Genomic DNA, 22,368 nt, shown 5'->3' with positions numbered 1-22,368 from the left:
TGTTTTGAGAAATCTCCAGACTGTTTTCCGTAACGGCTGCAGCAAACTACATTCCTACCAACAATGTAGGAGGGTTCCCTATTTTTCACACCCTCTCCAGCATTTATCCCTCGTGGACTTTTCAATGATGGTCATTCTGACTGGTGTGAGGTGATACCTCATTGTAGTTTTAATTTACATTTCTCCAATAATTACTGATATTGAGCATTTTTTCATGTGCCTGTTGGCCATTTGTATGTCTTTATTGGAGAATTGCTTGCTGAGATCTTCTGCTCATTTGCTCCCAGGTATTTTGAAATCTCATGACCTCTTCTTTGGCAGTGCCTTTGAAACAAACAACAGTAGCAATCCATCAATGGAAATTGGTTAGCAGTAAAAAAGAAAATAAAAAAAGACAGATGAGAGAGAGAAGAAGGAGGAGGAGGAAAAGAAGAAGAAAAAGATAGGAAGAAGAAAGAAATACAGTAGAGAAAAAAATATCAGAGTACATTCACATAACGAGGGTGGGTGTCATTTAATGAAATGTGTTTTAGTTCTATACACATACAAACACACATATGTAAGAATGTGTGTGTGTGTGTGTGTGTGTGTGTGTGTGCATGTGTACTGGGTCATTCTTTAAAAATCTGTTTATTTCTAAAAGTCACGCTCAACTTTTTGAAAGCTGTAGCTCTGAGGTAAAGAAAATGTTCCCAGGGAATCACAGTGGAAATCCAGACCCCCTAGCTCAGTGACACACTCCTGTTGGGCCTCAGGGTACAATTCTGTACTCTCTTTGAATTTATTCAACCAACAGCCCCCCAGTGCCCCCTAAGCTTAATGACTGAACTGTTTAATCACATGTGCTTTATCCACACTGACTTACACTGAAATCAAGTGTTCTCACTATTACTAAGATTCCGGAGACCGGAATGAAACCAAGCCACGTTTAACACCGTGGCTTTCTGAAGAGCTTGCTACTCCTCGTGATTAAAGTGTTTGCACCAGGCCAGGCCTACGCACGGGCTCTGAGCTAAGCGTTCTCATACAGGCCGGGTCCCCCCTCTTAATTCCCGTCTCCACAGGGGCTGTTAGCGGGGCGCAGTGACAAGCTTTGAGGTGCCCAGCAAAGGGGCGGGGCCAACCCACCAGGCATTTGTTTACATGGAAGGCCGAGAGAACACACCTGGGAAAGAACACAGCCCAGTAAAAAGGGAGTTCATCCAGACAAACGTGACCAAGGAACAAAGCTGCAGGCATCCGACTGCATTACTGTCAGCCTTGCCTGTTGGCTAATATAACAACTGAGACAGGTTGAATCCTTAGAGGCTAGATGGGATGCGAGGGTGCAGGAAAACACAACAGCAACCAAAAAGAGTTAGTTTCACTGAAACTCTATGCAAAGCAGCAGTGTCCCGGCATCCTTCTAGCACAGCATCCCTTGGCGAGATAGAAGGCAGTTCCCCCCAACCCCCCCGCACGTGTTCACGTGGTTTGGGTACCATCAGTGGTCCCGTGCTTGGGCAGCAATACCCAGCGGGGATCTGCGGTGGTCTGGAGGAAGACAGCTGTGGGTAGTGGACAAGGTGGTGCCTGGAAGAAGTGGCAGTGGTACCTGGGAGGAGCAGAGGGGGTGACTGATGGATGTTTGCGAGCGCAAGAGAAACAGCCTTCGAAAACTCCCAAGCTTTTCCTTTTTTTTTAAATTGAGGTATAGTTAATGTACACTATTATGTAAGTTTCAGGTGGACAACATAGTGATTCATACTGTTTTATCTTTTTAAAAAATTTCTTATGATTTTTTAAGTGAGAGATAGTCAGTTTACAATGCTGTGTCAATTTCTGGTGTACAGCATCATGTTTCAGTCACACATGTACCTTCATAGATTCCTTTTCATATTGTATTTCCATTAGATACAAGACATTGAATATAGGTCCCTGTGCTGTACAGTAGAAACTCGTTGTTTATCTATTTTATATATAGTAGTTAGTATCTGCAAATCTGGAACTCACAGTTTATCCCTTCCCACTCCCTTCCCCCATAACCGTCCGCCCCCATAACCATAAGTTTGTTTTCTATGTCTGTGAGTCTGTTTCTATTTTGTAAATGACTTCATTTGCGATTCACACTTTTTAAAGGTTATACTCCACTTGTATTTATTATAAAATATTGGCCATATTCCCTGTGTTGTACAATATATCCTTGTAGCTTATTTATTTTATATGTAGAAGTTTGTTTCTCTAATCCCCTACTCCTATCCTGCCCCCTCCCCTCTTCTGACTGGTAACCACTAGTCTGTTCTCTATATCTGTCCGTCTGTTTCTTTTTTGTTATATTCACTAGTTTGTGAAAGTTCCCAAGTTCATTTTAAAACTGGGACTCTGTTTAGGGGGGAGGGTATAGCTCAGTGGCAGAGTGCATGCCTAGCATGCATGAGGTCCTGGGTTCAATCCCCAGTACCTCCATTAAATAAACAATTAAATAAACAAACAAACCGAATTACCTCTCCCCCTCAAAAAAATTAATAAAATAAAATACACCTGGGACTTTGGAATGCTGAGAGAAATAGAGTGAGATTGGTTACTCATATTTGAAAGATAAGTAGTAAATGGCAAGAAACATACATCAAATGTTTCCTTCAGGTGTCCTTTGGAGAGCACCACCCATCACATTTGAGCTTCTTGTTTTCCTACATCACTCAAAAGGATGACACTGCATGTCCAAGGAGATGCTCTCCATAATTGAAGGCTAGATGGAGACACACAGAACCGAAACTCTGGGTCACAACGGAGAAGACGTTCTCTGACATCCCGGACGGGCACTAAGGAAGTTGCGTGGCTGCCGGCTGGCTCTGAGAAAAAGCCACTAAGGGAAGAAACATAAACTGATCATTTCCAGATTCATTAGTTTACAGCTGACTCCAAAGGAGCAGAGGGGTGTCAGAGCATTCAAAAATTAAAATGATCAAATATGAGTTTTTTAAGTTCTGGCTGCAAGGAATTTGACAACCGTGTGAGATGTCAAAATGAGAGATCTCGTTCGCTTGCTGGAATGTTCTGTTCATCTACAAACAGGTAATATCTTGGTATTAGATAATGTGAAAATTTTCATCATTTTCCCCCTCATTTTACTATTGTGTCATTTCCCAAGTTTAAACGAGAATGGCTGTCATCTCACTGGGGGCGGGCGCCGCAAAATGGTGCAATTGGTTCTATTTTCTCGCATATTTTTGTCTTTCGTGATCTCGTGACCCGAAATGATCAAACACTACAGCAACTGGAACAAATGGTACCTGGATATTAAATTCATTTTCTGTGTTGCACTCTGGGTTTTGAGACATTCTTTATCTGTAGAAGAACAGCCACTAAAGAGGGATGTGCAACCCAGCAAGCAGGGTCCTCAGATCTTTCAGGCTGGGGGACGGCATGTCGGAAACTGAGGAAAAGAACCCGTCTTCTCGTTTTCATACACAGTGAATGCAGCCAATGTTTGAAAGCATGCAGCAGGCATTAAATATTAACTCCATCTCTGTTCAACATCATTTATTAAGGGTGGGCTGGATCTAGCGATCTAATGAATATAGGATGGCAAAAGTGCTGGAAAGCATCTCTGAGACTGGATTACAGAAGGCTGACTCCTGTCTGACTTGCCTTTTGCCGCTCACCAGCTCTCTCTGAGGAATGAGCTGCCGTGTTGTGAAATGCCCAGTGGAGGAACCCACCTGATCAGCAAGCAACTGACGTAGTTTCTGACCCACATCTGGTGAGTAACCAAAGCCATCAGTCCCACAATCTGCCAACAGTCACAGGGGTGAGTTTCAAAATAAATCTTGCCCCATTTGAGTCTTGAGATGACCACTGGCCCAGCCGTATTGGAGATTCTGCGTGAGAACACAGCTCAGCCATGCCTGGAGTTCTGACCCAAGGAAACTGATATAACGATTTTTTTTTTTTAGTTGAAGCGTAGCTGATCTACAATGTTAGTTTCAGGGGAGTATATATATACATAAATTTTTTTTCAGATTCCTTTCCCTTATATGCCATTATAAGAAACTGAATGTTGTTTTTAAATCACTAAGTTTTGGAGGAAGGGGTCACTTGTTACACAGACATTGATAACTAATACATATGAGTTAGTATTTGGTTAGTCTTCACAATAACACTATGTAGTATCATTCTGTCTACTTTACAGGTGAGAAAACTGAGGGTTATAAGTCTTAAATGATTGCCCAAGATTACATAGTAAGTCGTAGAGCTGAGATATTAACTAAAAAATGTGGCTTTGCTCCCTAACACAGTGCTACAAATAACATAGCTAAGAGTAGGTAGGATGGTTATAAAATGCCCATTTGTAGAAAATTCCCTTCCTGATTTTATGTTATTGTGTGATCACTCCTGACCCCAGTGCCCCAACACGAATGAAGTAATTCATCTTAAGACAAACTATTATAGTGCAAAGTTTTATGGTCCTCAAAAGTCTTCATCTCCATTAAACCTATTTTGGGGACTAAACTGCAATTTCTTTAAAAAGCCCAGAGGGTGTAGTAACCTTTCATTTCAAAAAAAAAAAAAAATGGTGGGGAATATGTCACCCGATCATCCAACGACCTCTGGTGGATGAATCTAACTGGTGATAAATGCAGCCCACTGCTACGTGTTTTCTAGAGTTGTGTCTTACATGGAATCTTTTCGACTTTACGAGTCATTCCAAAAATCTTGACTCTCTTTCTAGTAACTCTTGAGATTCTTCCCTATGGTCTAATTTTGCACATACACAGAAAAAAAGAGATTTCAATTCTCTGTGGGTGCAGACATGGTTAGAGCAGCTAGAATCTACTTCTAACTTCTGCTCCCAGTGTTTTCCTAAAAGCTCCCATTTCCTAAAAGCTACTGGCATGGAAAAGTGTGGTTGTTATAGTTCCTGAAAATATTTTCTTTTTTTTTTTAACAAATGTAAGAAACTGAAATAAACCTAAATTTACTGTGAGAAGCAACTCCTTGATGTTGGTGTCTGATGATCATAACATTAAGAATTCTTTCAAAGATTGTGAAGGCTGATGTCCAACATGGAGTGTAGGTGCTAGTGTGTATGTGTGAGTGTGTTTTAGAGTATACGTATACAGGTGGGGGGTGTGTGTGTGTGTCCAGGTGTGTATTAACACTCAGGTGCCCTTACAGACCCATAGCTGTACAAATCCAGTCTCCCTATCACCTTCTCTTATTCTTTATACTTCTTCCTACATCCCCCACAAAATTCTAACAATAAAAATGAAAGCTGTAAGGCAGAGAGACCATTATCCTACAAACTCCATTTTAGGAAAAAAAAAAACATGGAAAAAAAAATGAGGCTCAAGAAAAGAAGCAGCTAATGCTGGACTGGGAAACAGAAATAGCAATTGTCATTTATGGAGCCAAGCATGGTTCTAAAAGCTTCATCTGTACGGACTCAAAGGCTCATCAAGACAGTATTACTGGGAGGCATTATTTTGTGGGCGAGAAAACCGAGGAACAGAATTGTTAAGTAACATTAAAAAGTCACACATAGTCAAAGGGATGGAGCCAAGATGGAAAGTCAGGTTCTGAATGTATGAATACTAACCCCATGTTCACAACCTCTTCATTCAGAAGCCATGCTAATGTGGTTTTTTTTGTCACTATATCAACTCCAACCTCTGACAGAATTAACATAGTGCCCAGTTTTTCATGCAGTGTTTAAAGAAATGTTATGATAATTTCACTCATGTAAATGTCTATTATCTCTTAATTAATCAAATCATTTCAAGATGATACGACTTCTGGAGGAATATTCTTTTAAGCTCACCATTGTCCTGTATTATGTGCATTTATGTAAATCTACACAGATCTGTGCTCTTTCGCCTTAGATATTGACTGTGTGTGTTTCATCTTGAGGAGGATTCTGTAACACTGCCACCTACTTCTTTTCTAATGCAGTGACTGTATTTCATGGGTTCACAAAAGCATATTCTAGATATAAGAGCTTTTCTGTAATACTAGCTGAAATGTCAGTCTTAATACTTAACTAATCCACACGGTATAAACATAGCTTACGTGTTTGCACCACAGATGTAGACACACTTTACCTGTGATACCACAGAAACCACAATGTACAAAGTCTAAAATTAAACCGTAAATGCCTTTGTAGAGTAATAAACACAATCATATGTGGTGTAACTTTCCAATTTGAAATCTCTGTATGTAAGTTCCAAAAGTCTGAGAACGGTAAGCATTATTTGGAGAAAATGGTGGTTTCAGAATGATGAAAAGTAACTTCATTCCATTAACATACAGTATATATATATATGCACGTATCATTAAATCCTTTATTTGTGTTTCCAAAACTAACCTTCCTATCTTCCAGAGTTGTCCATTTCTAGGCTAAGAAGTCCTAAACACAAATATTTGTTACTTGAGCTTCCTGTAATTTATATACTGGCATCTCAAAACATAACTTTCTACGCCACAGAATTAAGTATGAGACACTTAGGTTTTTCTTGAAAACAATTTGATGAGGGTGGGAAAAGAAAGTGTATATTACTGAAGAGGCCAGAGGAACATATGATAACATGGTGTTTAGCTAAGGGTCCATGCAGGGACGTTGTGAATAACTACAGTTAATCACATTACTATTAACACAGTTGACCCTGACTCTCTGATCAGATATAGAAAACCAGAACTCAGAGTCCTAGTAGGTTAATGTGAGTAATAAGAGGTAACAAGTGATAATAAAAGGTAATCTGCTAAGTCTGTAGTTGGCAAATGTTTTCCGTAAAGGGACAGATAGTAAATATTTCAGTATTCACAGGCCATATGTTCTCTGTTGTAATTATTCACCTCTATAGCTCAAAAGCAACCCTAGATAATACATAAGTGAATGGGCATGGCTGTGTTCCAACAATTATTTACTTATCTAATTTTTATTTTTTCACAAAACTAGGCTGTCGCTCATCTTGGGCTGGTTTACTAACCTTGCCTTAAGTGACAGGTTTACTGTTCAATTCAATTTCAACATGTATTTAATAAAGTCCGTAAATTGTGTAAGGCATTATGTGGAGTATGAGAACAAAATAGGCAACAACTTTGTCACATTCAGTAATTGTACAATTTGGGGAGGTGGGGCTGGAGTGTGATGCCTCGGGAGAAGAATGAAGCGCTTGTAAGATCACGTGCAGAAGAGCTGATTTTACACATGCTCCCTGAAATTGACTGCCCTGAGACCCTAGGTCTACAAACTGGATGGGGACCTCAAAAGAGAAGTTAATTCCCCATGAACGTTCACTTAGTCCCTTATCAAAGGCTGTAGAGTGTTTGTGTGCGGGGCGCTCTGGAAGGTTCAGGGTGACGACGTCCACCTCTCAGGGCGGCAGAACAGAGACGAGCCCACGATCGAAGCCTGGCTCGACACACTGTAAAACACACCGTGTGGTCCAGCCCCTGCCTTCCCACAGACTCAGTTTATCATTATTATAATTATACCCATTTTGAAGTTGAGGAAAGTCAAGGTCAGAGAATTTTGCAAATTCACCTATTTAAGGAAGTTACTCCAGATTCTACAAGAGGAAGACAATTTTCTCTCCCCCTACGGACTCTCTGCAGCCTCATCTTCCTGCCCGGCTCCACGACCTCCTCCCGCCCTGCTGTCAACGTGCAGACCTGCAAAATCGGAGTAATGACACTTAACCTTTTCTCACCTGCCTTCGGAAATCGGACACGGTTATCTGGAAGTACTGGTCCCTTTACTATTCTTGTTTTATTTTGTTTTCCTGGTTGGGTACTATTTTTCTTTCTTTCTTTTTTTCTTTTTTAATGTTTTTTAAATTGTGAAATTATTTTCTAATTGAAGAAGATCAGAATCTCCATGTTTTGTCCTCGTGATCAAGCCCATAGACCTGCTTCCTCGTTCTAATCCAAGGTAAAGAGATGCACGCGGAGCTGCCAGTATCCTTAATGCTCCCTGCATTGGCTGGGAAAACAAAGACCCAACACCCTAGTAAATTACCCCTCATATACATTTACTTCACCCATTTACTCTGATTTTTAGAAGCCTGTGGTTTAAGAAAACCTGTATCTGCACACTTCTGATTTGCACCTGATTCATTTTTAGTGCCACTGAGTGATATTTTAATGTCATAGGTGAAAAATAAGTTAAAATCGGGCATAAAAGATGCACCCTGTAGATAACCATCAGCCCATCTTCTGGGTTCTAAACCCTCTCCCCACTTCTTTCTCCTGGAATCTGAGCAATGGCCGGTTTGTAAGCTGCTTGGTGGCCCTCATAGCCAGGACACAAACTGAAAGATGATCTCGCTAATTTTACTACCCATTGGATGAGCGGTGGTTATTTTTTTCGTTGGAAAAGTAGGAAGATGATCAGAAGTTCTAGAAACCCTTGTCCAACCTCAGATCTACAACCTTCCACGAGGGAGACGGAGCAGAGAGAAAGGATTGCCACCGACCTGCCGTCCAAGGCAGAAAATCCACATGTGCTGACTCCCAGCTGTGAAACTCACTCCGACAAAGCCCCTGGAGCGAGACCTCACCTCTGTCTGAGATCCCAACCCCAAGGAAATATAAAAAGATGGGGGAAGACAGTGTTCACTTATTTAATATCATACTTTCCTCTCTTGAAAGTTTGACATCCTCTTTCTTGGGTCATGGAAGCCAGAAGTTCTTTTGGTCCTTGGTCCCATTCCCAGTGTGTGAGTGTCTGTGACTATCAGGAAGTACTCCGAACAGTGTGGATGTGGAAAAGAGCAAGATCATTCAAAATGCACCTCACTTTTTTCAAAGCCTTAAACTGACCACATTCCCTCGTTAGCATGGCTTAAGTGATAAAATGTAAATTCAAAGGAAATTTATAAAAAAAAAAACCTGTCTTCATGCTTACGTAATCAAAATGTCAAATAAATACTGAGTGACTAGAAAACAGGAGCATTTAGGGTGGTTTTCACTTTGGGTGATTCTCTGCATGTATCATTTGTTGTAATAAAGGGCAGACAAAGTTGAATAGAATTAAGATGGTGATTTAATTCCAATCTTTAAGAAGAAAGGAAGGTTGGAGCGGGGAGAGGTTTTTGGGTTTTGTTTTTGTTTCAGTTCCTGAAACTTCCCTCCTGTAATTATGTGCAATTACCTATTATGTCTGAAATTGGTTCTCAAAGATGTAGAACCTACTTTGTGTTCTTTAAAAAAAAAACTCTACAAAATATGCAATTTAAGAAGGGAACAGTTTGAGTGTGGAGAAAAATGAGGCTACAGCTGTAGGATTTTGTTATGCTTTTAGTACCAAATCACAAAACCCATTAAATTATTTATCCTACAGGCAGGCGTTGTACTGCAAACGTTGAATACAATTGCAGATTCCAGGAAAAGAAATGTGTGCATTTTAATTGCTTCTGATTTAAACAATCCTTAATTTCATTAGCCTTCTTTTTTTTTTTTTTTTTGCTTCAAGAAATAAAAGAGTTCAGTTTTGGGACGGGGATGCAAATGACACTAATAATTTTTTCTCTCCTTGAAGAAGCAGACTATTGGGTATCAAGTCCACATGCACATGTAAGGAGGCTGCACACACATGCCTGACATGTTCCCCGGGATATCCATCTGCAATATGCCCCCAAAGAAATCACCGTGCACCTAGCTTTTTCTTGGCTCTGCTTACTCTAGTTCACTTCCATTGTTTCTCCTGCTACTATGTTACAAATGAAGTTATCTTCTTCCCAGAGTCCTGCTTAAAAAGCAGATTCCTGTTTCCAGATGAAGAAAACATAGGTTTATCAAAGGTTGGATAGCATGGGGGAAAAGCTCTCTTCCGTCATAATTTTGGGTTCATCCGAAAAATCTGGGTTTTGCCATCCTCTGTAATTAAAACTCTTCTGTCTTAAGATTTATCGGTGCAGTAGGGAAGGCATTTTCAGAACGTTTCTTTACAGCAGCTGTTGGAAATCTCTAACTCCGCCTCGGGCAGGATGCTGCGGCCGCTGTACTTTTTGGGGTCTATTCTCCCCATGATAAATGAGCTTAACTTCAAAGATAAGTTACAACAACTCTCCGAGGGGAAACCCTTATTACTGTTAATATACGTGACTCCCTATTACTGCATTTCAAATACTGTCACATAGAAAAGCAAACACAGAAGAGACTGCTTATGTGTTCCTTTGTCAATAGTCAGGGTATGCATATGTAGAATTTAATTGAAATATTGGATAACTAGTTCTCCTCCAAGTTAGAGCTGTTTTCTTTGTGTGTGGGTAAACGGATATATTGACTAATATACAATCCAGTGACATTATAAATGTATTACATTATATATAATAATATATATAATGTGTATATATATACATACATATGAGCTCAACCAAATTTATGATGATAACAGTATTGTTTTACTATGTGATACAACCAGTATTATGCAGACTTGGCCCAACTCAGGAATTCCTTAAAATGAGTTTTTAAAATTTCCTTCAAATACTCCATGATCTTTAAAATGATACGTGATTTTAATGTGATTTTGACTATTTCAGATTTAATAGTGTATTTCTTCCTTTCAGAGCCCTGATTATTTCTGGAAATTTTTATACTCCGGCCCTTTCTCTAAAACGATGCTTCCTGAAGTTGTTTCCCAGTGAGAAATCTAAAAGAAAAAAAGTGAACCTGGCGCTTTTTTGCAGCTCGGGGCGCCCGGTTTCTGAACACCCCCCCACCCCCGCCTCGGCGCAGCGTCTGGGCACAGTGCGTTTGTTCTGGGTAATGAATGTTTGCCCCTCTTCCCGGGCTGTTAGCAACGTCTAGATGGATGGGTGTGTACGGAGTGCAGCCTGGTCTTTTCTCCTTTGAAAGGGTTAAAGTGAAAAGGACGCTTGTTGAAACTGGGGAGTCGGTAGGGTGGGGGGAAGAGGGAAGGCAAAAGGAAAAAGAAAAGGTTAGTGTTTTCTGTCCATTAAAGGGGGTATTCTGTTCTGAAACCAAATTGGTCATGCATTCCAGAAGCGTTTCCTGGTAGAGCGGAGTCTGACCGGAGCACCTGCCTCGCTATTGTACTGGGTCTGCGCAGCTCTCCTCCGGCCTTTTTCCTTTAGCCGAGGCGGAATCTGTCACTTATTACAGCCAGATTGCTCGTGGGCCCGGGACGGCTGTGCGCCACCGAAGGATGGGGAGACACCACCACCGCCTGCGTCCCCACCCAAGCCACCAAGCGCACAGAGCTTTGTTTTTCCTGAGTGCTTCAAACATAATGACGTGAATTCCCAATGACATCATGCCGAAGCCCACCAACAGAGGAAACCATCTGAACCCGGGAGCCACAGGGATTAATATTCCAAGCTAAAGAGTAAGAAATGCAAAGAAAAAGTGGGAGTTAGGGATTCAGTGTGGCAGAAGCTTGGTAAAGCGGGGAGAGGGGCGTTGGAGCCAGTGTGCGCGCTGCAGGTGGAATCTATTAGCTTGGTAACACTGTGGGTAAATAATCGGACTTGTTCTGGGGATCCTGGGAGGAATTCCCAGGTGTCCCAGCTGTGTTTTTCTGCACCACACAGAGTCACTCTGTGGATTTCTGCCCTGGACAGCCTTAGCACCAAAGAAGGACACCTTATCCAGAAATGATGTCACAGCCTCCTACTGCATGCTTCAACTGGTTCTTTTTTTAAAGGCATGTTGCTTAAGAGACGCACACATTGTGAACAAGTTGTTTTTTTTTTTTTTACTGAATGCTTTAAGGGATAAGTCGGTTCCTTTCATCTAGTCATTTTGTTTTCTTCATTCAAGAAATGCGTAATAAAGAGAAACTTTTTTTCATTGCATTCTTTTCAATGTGTGTACATCGAGGGGAACTTGCTGTGATAAAATCCAGTTGTGAAGGATTCTCATTGCCCTGTGGCTATCTGTTCAGATTAATGAAAGGTAGCCTTTGTAACCAAATCTTCGAACCCTAAGGTCACCCTCTCTGGCCCTCTAGAACTGTCCTGCTGAACACGAGACAGAAAGACAGATTTTAAATATATTGGACCTTGACGTCTTTGCTGATGTCTCTGAATAGATGTTACTTATAAGAAAAAAAAAAGTGACAGTAAAAATGCATAATGTATAGAAAGTATCTATTAAAACTCAATGTTTTGTTTTTAATCTTAATTTTTAGTCTAAAGATTTGCTTAGTCTTGTGCACATGGCCAAGACTTACACAGAGCACCCCTACCCCCTTGTGGCACAATGGCACTTGTAAAATGGAAATTTCATCCTTTTTTAGAACTATTAAGACTTTTGAACCCAGAAGTACCTGAATTAGACCTGGAGGCACTGCCAATTCTGTTGAAGATCAGAACTTGTTTAAAAAAAAAAAAAAACGATGATGACTGCTCAGCTCTCAGGAATAAGGAAACTGGTCTGAAAGATTTTGCTTTTAAATTCATTTGGGTCTTATTTTGGTTTCAGTTACAACACATTATAATGTATGCAGCCTATTTAATCCTCAGGCTAACAGTAAAGATTTCCCTTTTGTTTAATCTTAAATGTTTGTTATCCTAATCAAAATAAATTAAAAACTTCACACTTTATAAAAAGCTATTGTAACTATTAAAAACAGTGAAGCTCCCCGTCACTGCAGAGGGAAGTCTGTAGTTGTTTTTGTTTTACAGATGAGGAAACCGGAGCTCAGAAATATAAAGAGCCCTGTCTAAGTAGACATCATGCTCACCAGAACCATCACAGGATAATACACCTGATCAAGGAGAAAGCCACGACTTGAACCCAGGTTTTCGAAAACTAAGGCTGTGACTGTGTTATATCACCCTGTATATCATGATTTAAAAATCTCCCATCCATTTATAGCCTAAGCCACACAATTTCACACCTTGAGCTCTCAATCATCTCCCCTGTCTAAACCTAGAACACTTTAGTCACCAAAAAAGAAATCCTATGTCATCAGCAGTCACTCCCATTTTTCCCTCCCTCCAGCCCTGCAACCACTAATCTACTTTCAGTCTATGAATTTACTTATTCTTGAGATTTTCGAAGAGACAAATGAAAGTATAATGTCCATAAAGAAACACAAGAAACAAGCCAAAAAAAGGTATAAATCAGATAAAAACAGATATGAAAAAGAACCAACTGGAAATCATACAAATGAAAAGTATAGTCATTGAATTTTAAAAATTTGATAAATGAAGTAAAATCTTCATTAAAATAAAGAAGGCATAACTTTATTAGCCCAGAACCCAGCACCAAGAGATAAAGAGATAAACATATGAAACAGCAGTAACTGTTTACCAAGAAAAGACTGAATATCTAATAAGATTTCCTAGTAAAGAAAATGCTGGGGATAGCATAGAAGGTGTAAATACCCCAGAGGATTCCAAAATTCAAGAAAAATCAAAATCAAATGTGCCTTCCAATCATTCAGTAGGATAAATAATAATAAAGCTACATCTAGACACATCCTAGTGAAAGTGTAGCCCATTAAAGTCAAGGAAACTCCTCCAAAACTATTGGAGAAAAAATATATTGCTGTAAAATGAGTAAAAATTAGGTTGACTGAAGGTTCCTACAAGCAACAATAAATGCCAAAGCCAAATATCTTCAAATCACGGAGGGAAAATCATTACCAGCTTAGTATTCTGTATCCACGTGTATTATCATTTAAGCTTAAGCTTGAGGACAAAAAAAAAAAAAAAAGAAACACTTTAAAACATAAAAAACTAGGAGAGTTTACTCCAAATTCTCTGAAGCCACTATTAAATGATGTTCTAGAGCAAGATGAAAAGCAAATTCAGGTGGAAGATAAGGGATAATAGCTTTAATAGTTAATAATGATTAAGCCTACTTTTGTCTCCCTCCTCCTACACTATGGTGGGAAGGTAGTTTGGTGCAGCCACTGTGGAAAACAAACAGTAGGGAGATTCCTCAAAAAACTAAGAATCGATTTACCATGTGACCCAGCAATCCCACTCCTAGGCATAAATCCACAGGGAGCTCTAATTTGAAAATATACATGCACCCATTGTTCACAGCAGCACTGTTTACAAGAGCCAAGACATGGAAATAACCTAAATGTCCATCAACAGATGACCAGGTAAAGAAGTTGTGGTATATTTATACAATGGACTACGACTCAGTGATAAAAAAAAAAACGAATAAAATAATGCCTTTTGCAGCAACATGGATGGACCTGGAGATTGTCATTCTAAGTGAAGTAAGCCAGAAAGAGAAAGAAAAATACCATATGACATCACTCTTATGTGGAATCTAAAAACACACACGCACACAAATGAACTTACTTACAAAACAGAAAAAGACTCACAGACATAGAGAACAAACCTATGGTTACCAGTGGGGACAGAGGGTGGGAAGGGATAAATTAGGAGTTCAAGACATGAAGATACTAACTACTATATATAAAATAGGTAAACAACAGGGTTCTATTGCACAGCCCAGGGAACTATATTCAATACCTTGTAGTAACCTGTAATGAAAAAGAACATGAAAAGGAATCTATGTATGTTCACGTGTGACTGAAAGATGATGCTGTACACCAGAAATTGACACCACATTGTAAACTGACTAGACTTCAATAAAAATCTTTTTTTTAAAAAAAAAGAAACATATGTAACTTCCTCATAGGGAGGAGGTGGCAGACCTGGAGTTTGAACGTCAGCATCCTGTTTCTAGGTAACACATCGTAAACTCTATTCACGTTGCCTTCCCAGATTATTCCTTCGCTCATGATCTCTCCTCTTTCGATTCCTCTGACCTCTGGGACCTTAGTCACCCACAATAGCAGGTGATCACAGACCGAAGGCCTCTTGTTTTTATTACCGTACTTACTTGTTTCTCCCAAGTAAACTGTTTAAGTTTCTTAAGGTGAGGAATTACATTATTTTAGCTGCTTTATCCTCTTCAAGTGTCTAGTACAATTCAGAAAAAAAATGTAAATCATTACAATCGAATGATTGATTAATCAATTATGAAGTTGCAATCCATTTGGCTGGAAGTACACGGTTATCTCTGTGTTAGCTACATCAAGATCAGAGAGCAATATTTTCCAGTTATTTGTATTTTAATAGACTATGTATTTCAATAAACTTGAATTCATTAAATTAATTCATTAAAACAGTAAAAAAAAAAACTTGGAAACACTTGTGTTGGATCAATAGCACTAACCATTCTCAACTCTTTGGGACTCAAGTATTGGTTTCTGATAAATGTCTCCATGCCCTATAAAAAAAGTTTGGTAGGGCTTGCTTAAGACATAGCCCCATCTGTTTCTCGAACATTCTCCAGCCCCTGAATAGCCTCCTATGTATGACCTGATACAAACCTGAACTCAACAACAGTATTTTAGGACCAACTATGTGTCAGAAGACAGCTGACTGCGCTGGTGGGGTGTTGAGTCACGTGTCAGGGGGCCCTAAGCAGTGGCCAGGAAACTGCTTCCCTAGCTTTCTCCAGACTGTTCCGTTATATCTCTAATCTGACCTACCAGGCGAGCTCACGTGCAGAGTCCCAGGCTAAAGGAAGGGTCAGTGGTGTCCCTCACAAGTAACAAGCTTATGTGCCCAGTCCGCTGGCACCCTCCCAGAATGCCCCGTAGCACTCCCTGAGGGCAGCGGGGGGGCTGGCCAAGTGTCCCGTGGGACCCTTAGCATTTCCCGAGAGCCACTGGAGGTGCCCCCAGAGGACCTCAGTCTACTGGAAAAAAACCCCCTCTCCAGAGGCCCCAAGACTCCACCAGCACCTCCCAAAGGTATCTTGTGGGCTCTTCAGGATTTTTGTTTTTCCAGAAAGACGTTGTGTTTAATCCACCACCCTGCTCACTGTGCCAGTTTGTCAGGAGTTCAGTCAAGCTGGAGAGAGCTGAGCTGCCAGGTGTCAGAGCAGCTGATTAAAACAAAAAGTCTGAAATGAAAGGAACAGCGACGCCTTTACTCACTTACTGCAGTAGTCTGCGCCAGCAGCTAAGCCCGAGAAAGTGCCCACTCCTCCTCAATCCACTTCCCCTCGTTTTGTAGCATCAGTTGAAGATCAGATGGATCAGCACAGACATGGAAGGAGTCTTGCAGCCGAAGGAGACCCAAACAACAGGTACGCCTAAGAGCATGGTATCCAGGGAGCCTGGACCCTTGAATGCACTCTCTTCAGACTCTAGTGCTGGGCACCAGGTCCGGAGTCAGGAGGCAGCCTTCCCCATGAGGTCTGCCAGGTGAAACCTTTGCAACTGCCTTTGTTCAGACCCGAACATCACACGTGGGTTTTTGACCAGGAGCTGGTCTCCTCACCTGGAATCCTTTTTTGTGGGTGGGCGGGTGGGTGGGGGGATCCCTCTCCTCCATGTGGCCCTGGTGAGTTTGTCAATCTCCATTTATTGTCCCCTCCATTCCAGCCACTGGCCAGTGGTGGACAAGCTATAGGACTTTATTTCCCAGGATGCAGCGACTGTTCTGAAGGATGGGAATGGAGTCCAAGGTCAGCCAATGGAAGTCCTTGCTATTTTTGTCCTGAAATGTTCAAACTTTGTACTGGAGAGAGTAGTCAACTCTTCCTCTTGGGGCATGAGTTCCTGGTGTTGCCAGAGCCGTCACTCCTGCCAGTGCAGAGAGCATGCCTGAGAAGGTCAACCAAAGCGCAGTGACAAGACAAGCCAAGGGACGCGGAGAGAGCAAAGCTCTGGCTGGAAGAACTGAAGCCCTTGAACTCCCACCAGCTCATAAAGTCCATTTGTTTTTTGTTTAAGGAGGTGAGTTTCTTAAAAACTATTTAGTTGATTTTCTATTTTGATAGTCCTTTCAATTATCAGTGCTCCTTGGCACATCCACTCTAACCTCACTTCCAACCACCGCTATGCACGTCATCTTCTCAGTTCATCCCAAACACCAGACCTGCGTCCAGATATTCTAAGACCCGCCACGAGTCTGCAGTCAGTCCGGGGAGAAGGCATCTGCTCCTCATGTTAAATATCAGCTTCAAAACACAAAGGCTCAATCCAGTCTGGGGACTGGCAGGATTGTTTTGAGGTGGCCCTAAAATCATAGGAGGTAGGAGACTGACTTTATAGACAAAGAGTCTGTCGTGTGAGGGGCAAACACCTTTCTTCCTGTCAATGATCTTATTTGAGTCTCAGAATAACCCCATGAGAGAGATTTTAAAATGTGATCAAAAAAGGAGCTATCACATAGACTTAGCCATTCTAGCAAAGTACAAATCCTCAACAAACCCGTGACAAGGTATTTTACCTCATTAAGTTGTAGGACTTAATATGAGCATAGATTCAACCACGAAGGTGTGAAGGTATACGGATATCATAGTATTCCAAGCAATCACTAGGCTCCTTTTGAATGAAAAGATACACGCAGATTTAAGCTTTCCACCCAGTGGGTTTTTCTGGGTTATTCAAGTATAATAATTTTCACAACCAATCTAATATTTCTTGTATAATATTTGAGCAAATCTTTAGTTGACGGTTTCAACTCTCTAGAGATAGCCTTTCAAATTAAAGAATATCTTAATTAGACCTTTGCTACGTGGTGAACTACAGAGAAAATGAAAAAGGGAAACGTGCTGTTGATAAAGTTGACATTCACCATGAGATGGTGGGCTACGTATCTTTCTGACTTACGTAATAAAACGCTATTTATCAGCAAGGAGAGTCCCACGGAGGATTCACAGGAATCCTTGGAGGTCGGGACATTGACTTGGGCTCAAGAAAGAGTCAGGGACAGTTGAGGACAGTAGCGTCCGGTGGCTCCATCTCTCTCTCCTGCTCTCAGCTGTGCACTGAAAGCAGACATAAAGTTTCTTTTTATGAGGATGATGTAATTCCCTGGAGCCACGTCCCCCCAGTTCCAGTAATGGGGTACCTCTTCATGAAGATCTGTGGTTATCAGCAAGATCACAGCACTTGCTAAGCGTCTTCTCAGAAATCTGTTTTGACAAGTGCAATTATCAGAGTTTAGAAACTGTCCCTGAAATGTAAAGTTGTAGAACTACAAACATTTATTTCATCTGTAGTTTACAAATATTTATTTAACGTACTGATTTATCAAATTTGTTCTGAGTCCTGAGCTGTTTCTCTGTAACACAGATGTGACCAACCTGCGGATCTAGCGGCAAGTGACAGAGAACACATTTTGGTGTTTGTGGTGATAGACGACCTTTACAGGCTACCTCCCCCCTCTTCATCTGTCACAGTAACCAGATGAGATTAACCCTTTCATCACACTGATTTTAGCAGGGAAGAAACCGAGGCATCGGGGAGTTTTACTATAATGCACAGTCACACCGCAAGGACATGGCATGCTTGGCTTAAGACCTCAAAAGTCTGACTCTGCGGCTCCCATGTCTAATTCCCATACTATATGGCCTCCATTTAGTACTTCCTCATTGCTGTTTGTGCATTGGTTACTCGCCATGATGTCTCATTTATAAATGCTTGAATATAAATCACCGTACAATTTGGGAAGTTTGTACGGAGCTCATAGCCCTCTACAGAGCTCGTTGGCCAGACCATCGCTAACTTAGGGTGTGACTCCAGATGCCATTAGGCCATGCAGTATCTTGCTCCGGAGAATGGCCACAGGAAGAAGCAGTCCATCACAAACTGGAGGATGACATAGGGGATCAGGTTAGCTGGCCTCGGAAGCTGTTCCCTGGGGCTGAGCCAGGTCCTTGTAGAAGCTGATGGTTTTCTCGGGTGATAAAGGCAACATGGAGCGGAGTCATCGTTCCTGCGCCCTAGATACTCAGCTGGCAGCCCAGAGCCCCAACACCCGCCCGTCCCAGGTGACACTCAGAGCCCCCGGCCCTCTTGGCATCTCCTGGGTTCTCGTGGTGAGATACCAGGTCCTCACTCAGCAAAGGAGCTCACTCCTAATCAGGTTGTGGGTTTTTTTTTTTAACTTCTCAAAAGTTAAAAAGTCTTAACAGTAAAGCAAATCCATGTTCTGATCTGCTGGTTTGACTTTGCCTCTAACTTGCAGTCTTTAATATTGCAACATGTTTTATATTTTATTCATCCACTCATTCACAAAATCAGTACTGCATGTACACCAGGCGCGCACGGAACCGTGACAGTTGACTTGAGATACTGAGAGCTCTGATCTGGGGGAGCCGTCAGGGAGGGGAAACCTGAGACTCTGTTCTTTTGCAGAAGTTACTAAATATCCAGTATACATTTTAACTTGCATTTTATGGGAGGCAAGGGACCTTACAGTTTTAGGAAAAACTACCAGGGGTTAGGCGTGGTGGTAGGTCCTTTACATATAGCTGACCCTCACTTCAAGATTATGAAGTTGATATTATTTCTCCATCATCACTTCCTCTTATTTACAAATAAGGAAATGAAAGGTCAAGCAGTTAAGATGGCAGGAAAGCTCACACAGCTGAAGTAGGGTGAGCCGGCTCAGTCAGAAGCTCATGTTTCTGTCAAGAGCTAGAGTCTCCTGTTCATTCTAGTAATTCTGAGGGTAGGTTGCTTGTAACACGTGTCAGGAAGAGGGGCCGAGGAGGCAGTGACCTTGAACCCTAATCCATAAAACCCAGGATCATTAGAGAGAAACTTTAAGAGAAAGAGTCGTGGAACAGTCATGTTTTAAGTCAATTCATACAAGGTGCATTTACTAGGAGTTGTAGACTGTCTGAATTCTCTCCCCAGTCAGAACTCAAAAGGTAGGGTTTGCTTGGAAGATAAATAGATTGACTGATAGAGAGAGAGAGATGGATAGTGGTTTTAGACGAATGGGAAGGGTGGCGTTAGCGGAAAGAGAGTCATGATTATATTTGGGAAAATAATTGGATGTTTAAACCTGTCCATAGGCAGAGTGCAGGCCATCTCAGAAAGCAAGAGAGAGTGGCAGGGAGGCCTAGAAGACACACGTTCCACAGGCAGAATATGAGCGTCTTACTCAGAAGGGAGAGCAGCCACGAAGTGTGAGGTCGTTAGTTTTATGGGCTCAGTAATTTCATATGCTTTTTGACCTTTAATGGTCAGCCTTGAAGCTGTCATGGCACCTGTCGGAGTGCCATTCAGCATCTACTGTATTACGGTGGGCATCTATTGAAGCTCAAGGTCTACTGGGTGTTGACTCTCCCACCATCTTGGTGCTAACTGCTGTGTCCTTCTTTTAATGGTTGTGCCCTGCCCTCTTCCCTCCTGTCTCAACAGAATGTGTCCAATAGATGCTGAACAGAATTAAACTTTCACCAGACACTTTCTCTGAAGACTGTTTTGCCGGTCAGTCATCAACATTGTATGCCTTATTTCCAATAACATTCTTCTTGTTGGTTTTCATAGTGATGAGTGAGGTCTCCTTTCCATCATTTGGCAAATGATTTTCCAAAGCCCCATACCAGTGCTGCCTGCAGTATCTGGAACTCAGAGTATCCTCTTGGAATTTCCACTCGTGGCACCTCAAGGGCTGATGGCAATTCAGAAGGAGGAAAAGTGGGGGCTTTTCCCTTGTGTACATGCGTGAGTCCACAGTCCCCCAAATTCTTCATCCCAAGATCCACCAGGTCAGGGGAGGATATAGATATGGAGGAGAAAGGGTATGTTCCTCATGATTTTGTCGAAGTTCTAAGAGAAAAGATCATATAAGGAAGAAACCAAAAGCCAGCAACTCTGGAGAAAGGTTCTGAATTATCGGGATCAAGGACACAATACCTTCTCTAGGATGACATTTCACCTCCTTCTTTATAGTCAATAATTGGTTAGAAATACGTGGAAAAATAACAAGGACTCAACGTCCCCAGCTTTCCCCCTGCACCTAATGATGCTGACTCACTGGGGCAGACGGGCTGCGATTGGCTGTGCACGTGTATACGCCATAAGGTGTCTGCACACAGCCCCCAGGTGGCCCCCTGGACAGCTCTACGAGGCAACGTTTTATTCCAAAGTTTGAGGTGGTTCCCCCGGGATTCTGGGTTCTTTTTACAGCACTGGACAGCTGGGAATCCCCAATATGACATTAGTTAAAATTGTAACTGAGATCTCTGTTTTCAAACTAGCCTGGTTAATACTTGACAGGTGGCAGTGTTTGAAGACTGCCTTTTGAGAGTGAGTTTACAAGAACACCCCAGGCACCCTCTGCAGAAGTATTTGTGCTAAATTCACAATCCCTTTATTATTTTTTTTCTTTAGAGTCCAGTGTAGTTTACATCTGTTTGCCCCATGAGTCCACTCGTAAAACAAGAGATGAATTAACAGTTTGTAAGGATTCTTAGGGACTTCATATGTTTGTGAAAATGAAACTAATTCAGCCTCACTCCAATCTAACTGCTGCTGCATGCCGAGCACAGCGCCCTGCCACCCAGTGGGCTCCACTAACGGTTGTTGACTGACTGATAAACAAGTTCCAGGATTCTAATTGGCTCACGGCCTCCCCGGCTGCTCTGATGATATATTGCTTTGGGTGGAAGAGCCAGCCTATATCACTCAGAAACAAGCCAAACAAAACTAAACAAAAAAAGATAGTTTCGTATGGACAAAACAGATGTGATGCTTGAGCCTCCATCCGCCAGCTCCTGGCCCCATCTCCTTCCTGGGAAGCCCTCGCTGGGAGCGTTTAGACCCAGTGAGGATGTGCTAATAACGTGAGCCCACAGGAAGGGCCTGGGGCCACCTGGGGAGCCAAGAGAGGGCAAGTTCAGCTCAAGGGAGAGGGCTCGAACTCAACAAACGTTCCCTGAGCAACTTCTGGCCAGGATAGACACTGGAGAAGCAGAGATAAAGAGCACTTCTTATTTTTCAGAAGCTCTGAGTCCAGTGGGGTAATAGACAAACATGTATGAGACTTGCACTAAGTGCTTATTTGAGAGGTTCGATGTAAGGAAGCGTCTTGGGGGGGGGTCGCCCAGTACACTGGGTGGGGGTGGGATTCAGGGAAGCTTTCCTGAGCTGAGCTTTGGAGAGGAAAGAGAAAGGATCCCAGTGAAGATGCCGGGGTGGGCCCTAGCAGGAGAGGAGGAAGGTGGGCACAGGGGAAGCCCGCGAGGATGAGAATGGCTCCATACCCACGGATTGTGCACTTTGTAGAGGCCCTTCCCAATACGGCCTGTCTGCAGTATTGGAACGGACTGTTACACTTGGAACAGAGAAGAGAACGCCCGACTCCGTGTTGGATCTGTTCCTTTAGCTCTAACCCTGCTGCGTTGCCTGTGCTGAGTCCTGCTGGCTCTGCACCTGTTGTAAAACAACGTTGCCTGCAGCCCGAAATACACAGGGCAGCCCGTTCTCAGGGCTCTGACCTTTAAAGGCATAACATTTTTCCATTAAAAAGTTGCAGAACAGAGAATGACATTTGTCTTGTTGGAGGTTTACAAGAACATGGTGACCACTGTGGACAGGAAGGGCCTGCGCCCGGGGTGGGAGCCTATTCCTGACTTACCTAC

At 42.0% G+C, this 22,368-nt stretch overlaps 1 long non-coding RNA gene across 3 annotated transcripts; it reads right to left on the bottom strand.

Moving 5' to 3' along the window:
• Positions 1-259: 259 nt before the first annotated feature.
• Positions 260-17,906, bottom strand: LOC140687580 (uncharacterized). 3 transcript variants are annotated; one of them, XR_012061969.1, is made up of 3 exons: positions 17,841-17,906; positions 17,600-17,757; positions 260-324 (listed from the first exon to the last, which is right to left on the bottom strand). It is a non-coding gene; the product is annotated as an uncharacterized lncRNA (long non-coding RNA). The 3 variants fall into 3 exon arrangements; XR_012061967.1 differs by lacking the exon at positions 260-324 and adding an exon at positions 16,181-16,588; XR_012061968.1 differs by lacking the exon at positions 260-324 and adding an exon at positions 16,181-16,567.
• Positions 17,907-22,368: the final 4,462 nt, after the last annotated feature.

This window comes from Vicugna pacos, chromosome 20 (genome assembly GCF_048564905.1).
Source record: "Vicugna pacos chromosome 20, VicPac4, whole genome shotgun sequence".
Classification (NCBI taxonomy): domain Eukaryota; kingdom Metazoa; phylum Chordata; class Mammalia; order Artiodactyla; family Camelidae; genus Vicugna; species Vicugna pacos.
Note: the sequence above shows the minus strand (reverse complement) of the source record. Positions and strands in the feature narration are given on the sequence as shown.